At 37.9% G+C, this 9,167-nt stretch overlaps 1 protein-coding gene across 6 annotated transcripts in view; it reads right to left on the minus strand.

The window, feature by feature from the left end:
• PHACTR1 (phosphatase and actin regulator 1) overlaps positions 1-9,167 on the minus strand; it is a 489,864-nt gene that overhangs the window by 47,345 nt on the left and 433,352 nt on the right. The window lies entirely within an intron of this gene.

Here is a 9,167-nt window from a genome sequence, read left to right on the forward strand (position 1 = left end):
GACGTGGGGAAGAATGACTTAGAGAAAGTTCTCTCCCGAGGATGATGTCAGACCCTAAGGGCTATAGGTAACTGGTTTTTCTGTAGGTCAATTTTCTAGGAAGCAATGATGATAATATTCTTGGTTTTACCTCTTATTTTGAACCAACTCAGATACAATATATTTTTCAATTAAAAATGATTTACTTCATAAATAAAAACTACATAATTTCATTGTAGGAAAATTAGGAAATGTATAATATCAAAAATGGAGGAAATAAAGTACTTATCTTATTAACAGAGGCTATCCTAGGCTCCTAGAGCAATTTAGAATCCTTTTTATGACAAGCTCTGAATGAAATCCAGCAAGAATAATGGCCCAGAAACACAGTTAAATTTTATAATTCTTTTTCAGATTAACTGGTAGTGAAATTTTTATCTTCCACTTAAAGAATTTCTAAACATAGCAAACTCAATGCATTTACCATCCAAAAGTATTTGACATTCATAAAATAATGGAGTGTGAGGTTATATTATATATCCATAAATTTTACATTTGAATATTTTATCCAAAAGAAAAATCTTACTCATGACATGTGAATGCATGATAGTTTACTTTGAAATTTTCAATTATGCTTTAAATTATTGCTAGGTCTAATTTAAATTCAATTAACTTTCTTCTTCCCATTGTTTTCAAAGGGCTATTTTGCTCTTTGTATTTTTCACGTAACTCTTCAGTGACACAAATGAAAAATCTAGTTAACATATCATGAGCTATGATGTTTAAGGCAATGAATTCAATCAACTTAAAAAAAGAAAACCTTCATATAGCTACTATGGAAATCAGTATGAAGGTTCCTCAAAAAAACTAAGAATTGATTTACCATATGATTCAGCAAATCCTCTACTGGGTATTTACCCCAAAGACTTGAAAACTCATATCTATAAAGATATTTGCACACCAATGTTCATAGCAGCATTATTCACAGTGGCCAGGACATGGACGCAACTGAAGTGTCCTATGATAGATGATGGCTAAAGAAGCTGTAGTACATATATACAATGGAATATCACTCAGACATAAGAAGAGATGAAATACTGCCATTTGCAACAACATGGATGGACCTTGAAATAATCATACTAAGCAAAATAAGCCAGACAGAAAAATTTGAAAATCACTTGATATCACTTACATGTGGAATTTAAACCTCAAAGCAACAAATGAACAGGACAAACAAACAGAAACTCATGGACATGGACTATAGACTAGTGGTTACCAGAGGGGTGGGGGTGGCAGAGGAGGGGGGAGGTAGACAGTTAAAGGGGGTCAAATATAGGGGGCTAGGGAGAGAGTAAAGTGGGTAAAGGGGATCAAATATATGGTAGCTGAAGGAAACTGGACTTTGGGTGGTAAATACACAATAGAATATACAGATGTCAAATTATAATGTACACCTGAAAATTATATAATTGTATTAACCAATGTTACCCCAATAAATTAAAAAAAAAAAGAAAGAAAAAAACTCCTTCAGCTATCAAGTAAGGCTAAATCACATATTTACAAAAATACAGCATCTTATTCGACATTAGTTGTTTAAGGAGTCCGTTTCCCACTTAGTTTAATACAAGTGGTAATGAGAGTGGGAAGGTGGAGTGCATGATAGATGGTCTCTGGGGTGACAAATATAACAGTAGACTGAAAGGTGACTGGGAAGTTACTATCCCACCTCACAGGGTAGGCCTTCCATCAGGCAACAACACACAGTGTTCCAATTCTGCTTAGATTTCTACATTGGGTATTAAAGGAAGGTAGGGATGGAAGGAGTAAAAATGTAATTCCATGGCTCATGTTTTGCCCCACCCCTGCTTTCTCCTTTACTTCACTTATAGATTAATTAACAATGGTTACTACAAAGGCATAGAGCTGGGGATATTAGGTGTGAGGGATGAAAAACAGCCAACAGACATTCATGTCTGGTGGGAAAATTTTTTTGAGGGATAAAAAAAGGTGGAAACCAGAAAGCTCCTTAAGGTAGAAGGCTCCAAACTTCCTCAAGAGGGCAGAGAAAGGGGAAATATTATGGAAAGGAAGATAAAAAATCTCAGCCTTATAGGCAGTCTGTGATAAAAAGGAGACTGTGGTGTCTCCTTCCTCAAAGACACATGGGAAGTGGGAGACCTTGAGTAGAATGGGATTAGAAGGCCGATTGCCCAGCTGCTTAAGCAGGTGCTAGGTATCATGCTACCAGCCTCGTGAAATAGGGACCAGTCATGGTGATCAGCAACTACCTGTTGGGGGCGCTATAGAAATAGCAGGAGACCTTGCCTCGCCAATAGAGTCATTTTCCTGAAGTATGAATCTAGTATGCAATAGAATGTCTAATTTCCTGTAAGGATGAAAAAGGTGTTTTCCAGGAAGCCAGGTGAATCTACCAAAAGCGTTTTAAAATATTCTGTTAATAAATATTCATTGACTGCGAACCCTGTATTAGGAAAGGTGCTGAGAGGAAGGAAGACAAACACGCAGATGATCCCATTCAACTGGTAACTCTGGAGAAGCACAGGAGAGCAAGAAAACACAAATGAGAGTGAAGAGTTAGCTGAGAAGGAAGCTGGGAAGGTTATTACAGAACCTCAGCTTGAGGAGTCAAGATATGAATTCGAGCCCAAGTTTTGCCACTTACTATCTTTTGACATTAGTCAAATTATTTAACCTTTCTGAGCCTCAGCTTCCTCAACTGCAAATTGGGGTAAACCACATGTTTTTTGTAGGGCTGCTGCCTGAGAAGTGTCGCACTGGCCATGCCTTTAAGTGAGGCCTTCACTTGTTATTTATAGAACTGGCCTTCCAAGTGGTTTCAGAACACTCTCAGTTATCAGGGTAATGTTCTAAAACTCAGATCTAGTTGTCTCATCCATTAGAACTCTGAATGCCTGCCCCATCTACAAAACCAGTACTCCACGAGTGACACAAATGGAAAATCCAGTTAACACATCATGAGCTATACTATTCAAGGCAAAGAACTACATCAACTTAAACATAGCCCCTTATTACATTTGGCCTCCACCCCTGGTGGTTGTGAGCAGACAGGGGAATACTCAGCTGAACATCAGTCTTAGCAATGCTAGTTTTATATAACTAAGTTGTCACTTAGAAGATCTGCTCTACACGAAAGGTCTCATTGCTAAAGAAAAGTGAAAACCATTTGTCTAGAAGCAGTCATCTAACACAGCATGACATGCAAAGCCCTGCACAATCTGACCCATATTATGAACTCAGCCTCTGTCCCCACGTAACTTACCTCTTGGTCACGTATGACAATGCATTGCACACTCTTGGCCTGGAATGTGCTCCTATTCCACCCTCACCTTGTTAATGTCTATTTATCTTTTAATAATTGTCTCAGGCAACTCATTGCCTATGTTCTGAGGAGACTCTATAATTGTGAAAATTGAGGAGACTCTACAATTGTGAAAATTGAGAACATCTGTTTGCTTACTATCTTCCCTCGTCCAATGAAGCTGAAGGGTCTTTGAGGGGCAGGGGCCGTGTCTAATTCATGTTCATAGCAGGTACCCAGCACTATGTCTGACACAAAGTGGATACTCAGGAATTGTTCGTTCTTGCTGAATGAAATCACTGATACTTAGGTGCATTTGTAAGTGGTTGACAAATGCTATTCAAATTGTATTAAGAGATCTTTTTTTTTTTTTTTTTTTCATTTTTAGAGAGGCATTTGGTGGTGCATGGCAGGGCTGTGGGTGCTCCTGACTTTGGGTAGCATTTTAAGTGGCTTATTAACAAAAAGGGCATCCTCATCAAATAGGTAGAAGAACTGAGGTAGAGAAGGAGAGGAGGGAGTAAACAAGGAGAACATTCACTGAATGTGTTGCCCACTGTTCTAGAAACATTCACACCCAGTATCTCATTTCATCTTTATAACGTCTCTGCAGGAGAGGTGTCATTATCATCATTTTATTAAGCAGGAAATAGAGAGCTCAAGAGGATAATAAATAGGCTCATGAGGACATGGGTAGTAAAGAAAGGATGGAATTTGAACCCACTGTTTCAATATGCTGTATCCAAAAATTAAATTGTGCTACTTGTAAGATTTGGTACTTTAATTAAGCACAAGCTCCATTAACTGTACACATGCAAGGTGGAGACAACATCATGCCTCATCAACAACACTTGTAAAAAAATGGACATTATTACTTTATTAATATTTAAGTCTTTCTTACTAACCAGGTAAGTAATAGTGTTCTACCTTACCATTGTCAGGCCATTCCTGGGGTAGTGAGTTTAAAGGATTTATCTCAGACATTGGATTTTAACGTCAGCATGGTGAGAGGGCTCATCTGTTTATCCATTGTCACCAATATGGCAGAGTTGAGTACATGCAACACAGCCTCAAACATTTACTACCTGATTCTCTACAGAAAAAGCTTTCTGACGCCTAATCTAAAGTAGTATTTCCTGAACCTTGATCATACCCACACACGTTAGTTTTTGTTGTCTGTGCGATATTTGAAGTCCATTTACACTATTATTTACTTTGTATTTTTAAATCTTAAAAACTTAAATATCAATTTAGCCTCATCTTAAGCAATATCTTTGTAATCATAGGTTTCATGTGCTAATTATATGTGTTTATAAATTATGTTAAAATAAATATGACTATTAAAACTTTCATAAAAGGTTGTCTTAAACACGTTTTATTACCAGTAATGTATATATCACATTTTGGTTAAACGATGGCCTAACCCAGATTCTCCCAGCTGCAGCATGATTGACATTTTGGGCTGGACAATTCTTTGTGGTGGGGGTCTATCCTGTGCGTTGTAGGATGTTTAGCAGCATCCCTGGTCTCTACCCACTAGATGCTAGTGGCATCTCATCTAGTGACAACCAAAAATATCACCAGACATGGCCAAATGTCTTCCAAGTGGCAAAACTGCCCATTTGGGAACCATAAGCCTAGAGTATACACCATGGTTTTGCCATGTGCTGCTTTCTCAGAGTTATACCATGTGAGTCTTTTCTAAAGCAACTTTTCCATCAGGAAATTGCAGGATTCACTGAATTATGAACTGTCTATATCCTATCTACTAAGTTCCTGACTTGCTGTATCTCAGGATGTCACTCTGGGGGCTATACCAACGATTTGATGTTATTAGAGTTCCACTGAGTAAGTTATTTGCACCCCTGCTCTAGTCCCTGAGCAGTTATCCCACTAACGCAAGAGCTCCAAGCTGAATCTTGAGTGAAATAGGTTTTCTCATTATGTTGCCCAGATTAGTGATTTACAAAATGACACTCTAGTGGCCTCAAAGAGTCACCACATCTTTCAGAGTACCTGTGAAACTCCCTGAGGAAAGCTGACTCATGTAATTTGATCTATTTTAGACTATCCACGTCAAAACTCTTTGAAATTAAGGATTTAGTTTCCTGGGAATTTAAATGGATCTCATTGAATGTGGGTTGCATTCATTGTTCCTCTTCCTGGTGGCTGACTAGGTACTAAACTCAGAGGTAAACATAAAGCCCCTCAACCTAACCTTCTATATGGAGCCTTCCTTAACTCATCCTGGACTACTGTACATAATGATGATAAAACTTAACATTTTTAAATGATCACATTACACAATGTATTGATTCATTTAAGTCTTATAACAACCCTATTAGATAGATACGAACTTGATGCCCCCATTTTAGAGAGGAAAAATGAGTCGCATGACCAACGTCACAGCTAGAGAGATGCAGGCATTTTTTGAACACAGGCAGTAGAACTACAGAACCTGAACTCTCACTGATGTCACTGTACCACTGCCTATGCAGAAGCAGCAGTCCTGCAATGGCTCTGGACTTTGCCCTTCTTCTAGAACCTTCTCTTTTCCCCAGCACCACTGAGCCCACTTTTTACTGCTGTCGAACAGGTCTGATCATTCAGTTCTCACAATTAAGACTTTTGAAGGGTCTCATCATAATCATAAACTGGATAAATTCCATCCTCTTTGGCATGTAGTAGGGCCCCACAATTCTTTTCAATCTCATTTTTTACTGTTCTTTACTGTATGCCCAGTGTTTCAGCTGCAGTAGGCACATTGCTACCTTCTAAGCACATTGTGAACTTTTCTGCCTCTCCCCTCTGCTCCTGCCATTGCTCTGTCTCAGAATCAACTACTCAGAGTTTGGCCTGAAGCATCCTACTCACCCTTCGGGGATAGCTCAAATGCCATTTTTTTTTGAGCAGCATTTTCTGATTTTTCCAATGAAAATCAGCCCCTTCTCTGTGCTTCCACAGTCTCTGTTCTCACCTCTGTTATATTATGTCATATTTATGTGTCTAAGCATTTACCCGCTTCTCCCATTGACTGTCAGCTTCTCAGAGATAGAGGCTGATTATTAATTATCTTTATATCCTAGTCCCATTTTTGTAAAATTTTTTTGGAACTGATGGAAAAGTCAACTTGACATTGGAATCAGGGGAGGCCATATTACATTCCCCACCATTTAATTAACTAAGAGTCTTGCAGGGGAAGTATCCTTGGGAAAGAAGAATTAAGGTTTTGGACATAGTAATCTAGAATTTTTACCTAAGAAGGTAATCCAAAGAGACAAGGCACAGAGATCTATGTAAGGAAAGATGCCAAGGTACCTATGTGTCTTCCATACCAAGACTGTATGAGCACAAAAGATGTAACATAGAGAGCTGAAGGTCATTATATTTTCTAATTCTACACTCACAAGCCGTCAGGGTACTTCAATTATGACTGTTCAGAGTTACGCTGCTTTGTAAGGTGAGGTCAAAGAGAACTATAAGATTTCCTCTTCTATGGCATTCTATAATGAATTTAAATAATCACCAAAGACACTAAGTTATTTTACAGGGGGAAAAATGATGAGATTCTATTTCCTATCTAGGGTAGCTCCAAGTGATGGAATTTTCCTGACAAATGTAATAGGGATGAGAATGCAAAAACCTAAGAATGTTCCATGACATTCGCAAGATGTTGGGCAGTTGCACCATTTTGGAATATTTCCATTCTATTCAATACACCAGGGTCTCCACAGCTCAGGATGAAGGGCAGGGCATCTTTTAAAACAACCACAATAGCTAATACACATGATTCTTCATGGGTCCTATAAAAGCGCTTTGTAAACATTCATTATCTTCACTAAAACTTGCAAAGTTAGGAAGCGTATTATTATTTTATGGATGAGGACATTACGTTTCTGGAAAAATAAGTGAAGTATTCACAGCAAAGATGTGACCTCGGTCTTCTGACTCCAGGGCCTGTTCCATTAACCCTGCTGTCTTCTTCCAGAGAACCCTCATCATATTTGCTTATATATGTACATGGTGACTATGAAATGCAATTTGCACCACAAATTAAAAAAAAAACATGGAATATAATAATTATCTGTATAATGGAAAGCAAGGATAACAGATGCTTACAGAATTCAACTACTCATTTGCTATAAATTTTACTGTGAAGAGCTTCAAGATTAGAGGCTATTATGGAACACAGGCAGGTTTAAATTCTAGACTTGAGCAGTACAACAATTTGGTGTTAGTGGCACATGGTTGGGGGCGAGTAGTTGTACAGAGAGAAAAGAATACGAGAGAGAGGAGAGAGAGAATAAATGTCAACCTGGATAACCCAGCCTTAGATAGTATAGTGTTGTCAGTAAAAGGAGGAATGCAATGGGTTTATTGTGGCAGTGAACTAAATGATGGGGAATGTAACATACATTAGTGATATATTTCCTCAAGGATAGAAAGGCATCACCATTATCCCTTCCCAGCCCCCTGCTCTATCTTTCTTCAGTACCCAGTCTCTACTTTACAGTGTGTAACATATTCACTGGTTTATCATGTGCCCCTTCCACTAAAAGGTAAGATCGTGAGGATGTGGACTTTGTTTTGTCCTTGCTGTCTCCATAGAGGATGGAATAGCCTGAATATCTTCCTTCATGAAAAAAATAAATGGACAGGGAAGAATAAACAGAAGTTTACTTAAAACAGAAGGCCTGCTACTTACAAGAGACACACCAAGAATAGAAGAATTCAGAAAGCTTAAGAGTAAAATGGCTGCCCTTCTATATTGGTAAAAAACATGCATTTCAAACTCTCTTCTTCATTATGACCCCATGACATGTCAGGGAAGTGAAAAGCTTTATTTTCTCCCTTCCGTCCTGTCTCCATCAAGAATAACATTTAATGAGTCTTCTGTTTGGAAAATTCAATTCTCTTATTTGACTCTGCTAAACCAAGCAGGAGACATACAGATTGAGAATACAACAGCACCTCTCAGATCCCCATTCCACTTTTCCCCATTTTTGACTGTCTAAATGGTCATGTTTCTAAGGAATCCTTAGACTTTAAAAATTAAGAGACTGCCTTACCTTACTTCTCATGTTCATTACTGGTGAGAGAGAGGCAGCTTATTTTTAATAATTCATAAAGAAGTGAATGCCAAGACATCTACAGTATTTCAGGGTCATTACAACAGCTGATCCCTTTTCAAGGGAGTTTTATAACTACCGCTTTATTTCCATCATGTGGTAATAGGCAGATGTGTAGTAGAGCGTATAACTCAAAAATGGGTGGGGGTTCCAGGTTTTCAAATACCTTTGATACTCTTGTAGAAAATCAGGGGCAGGTTTTGAAATTAAAAATCACCGTGTATTTTAAATCCTTAATCTTCACTGAAAATACCTGGGAACCATTTCACCATCATTTTTAAAGAAGAGTGTTTAGTAAATGGATGTTACTTTCTAGCATTTGATTTCAAAAGCAACCATTGTTAAAATGAAAAAAAGAAAACAAAAAACAATCTCCTCAAAGGACAGAGAAAATTTGTTAACTACAAATATGACACTGAAAATGAAATTAAACTTCAAGAGGACCAGCTTTTGTAATTTAGTCTTGCATAAATTATGATGAGAGTTTTCAGAGGGGAGAGAGAACAATCAGCTGTTTTCTTCTCGGAGACCAAAAATGTATGAGAAATTATGCTACAAATTGCAGTGCCTGAGGCTGAAAAATGACAGAAATAACCACTGAAATCCAAGAAAACAGTTAATCAGCTTCATTTTGAAAAGCAGGCTCACATTGTATGTTTTATCATGGCCTAGGATTAGCCTTCTGTGATAAGAAACTCAACATTAAAGTTTTTGTTTCC

This window comes from Pteropus alecto, unplaced genomic scaffold (assembly GCF_000325575.1).
Source record: "Pteropus alecto unplaced genomic scaffold, ASM32557v1 scaffold121, whole genome shotgun sequence".
NCBI classification, from domain to species: Eukaryota; Metazoa; Chordata; class Mammalia; order Chiroptera; family Pteropodidae; genus Pteropus; species Pteropus alecto.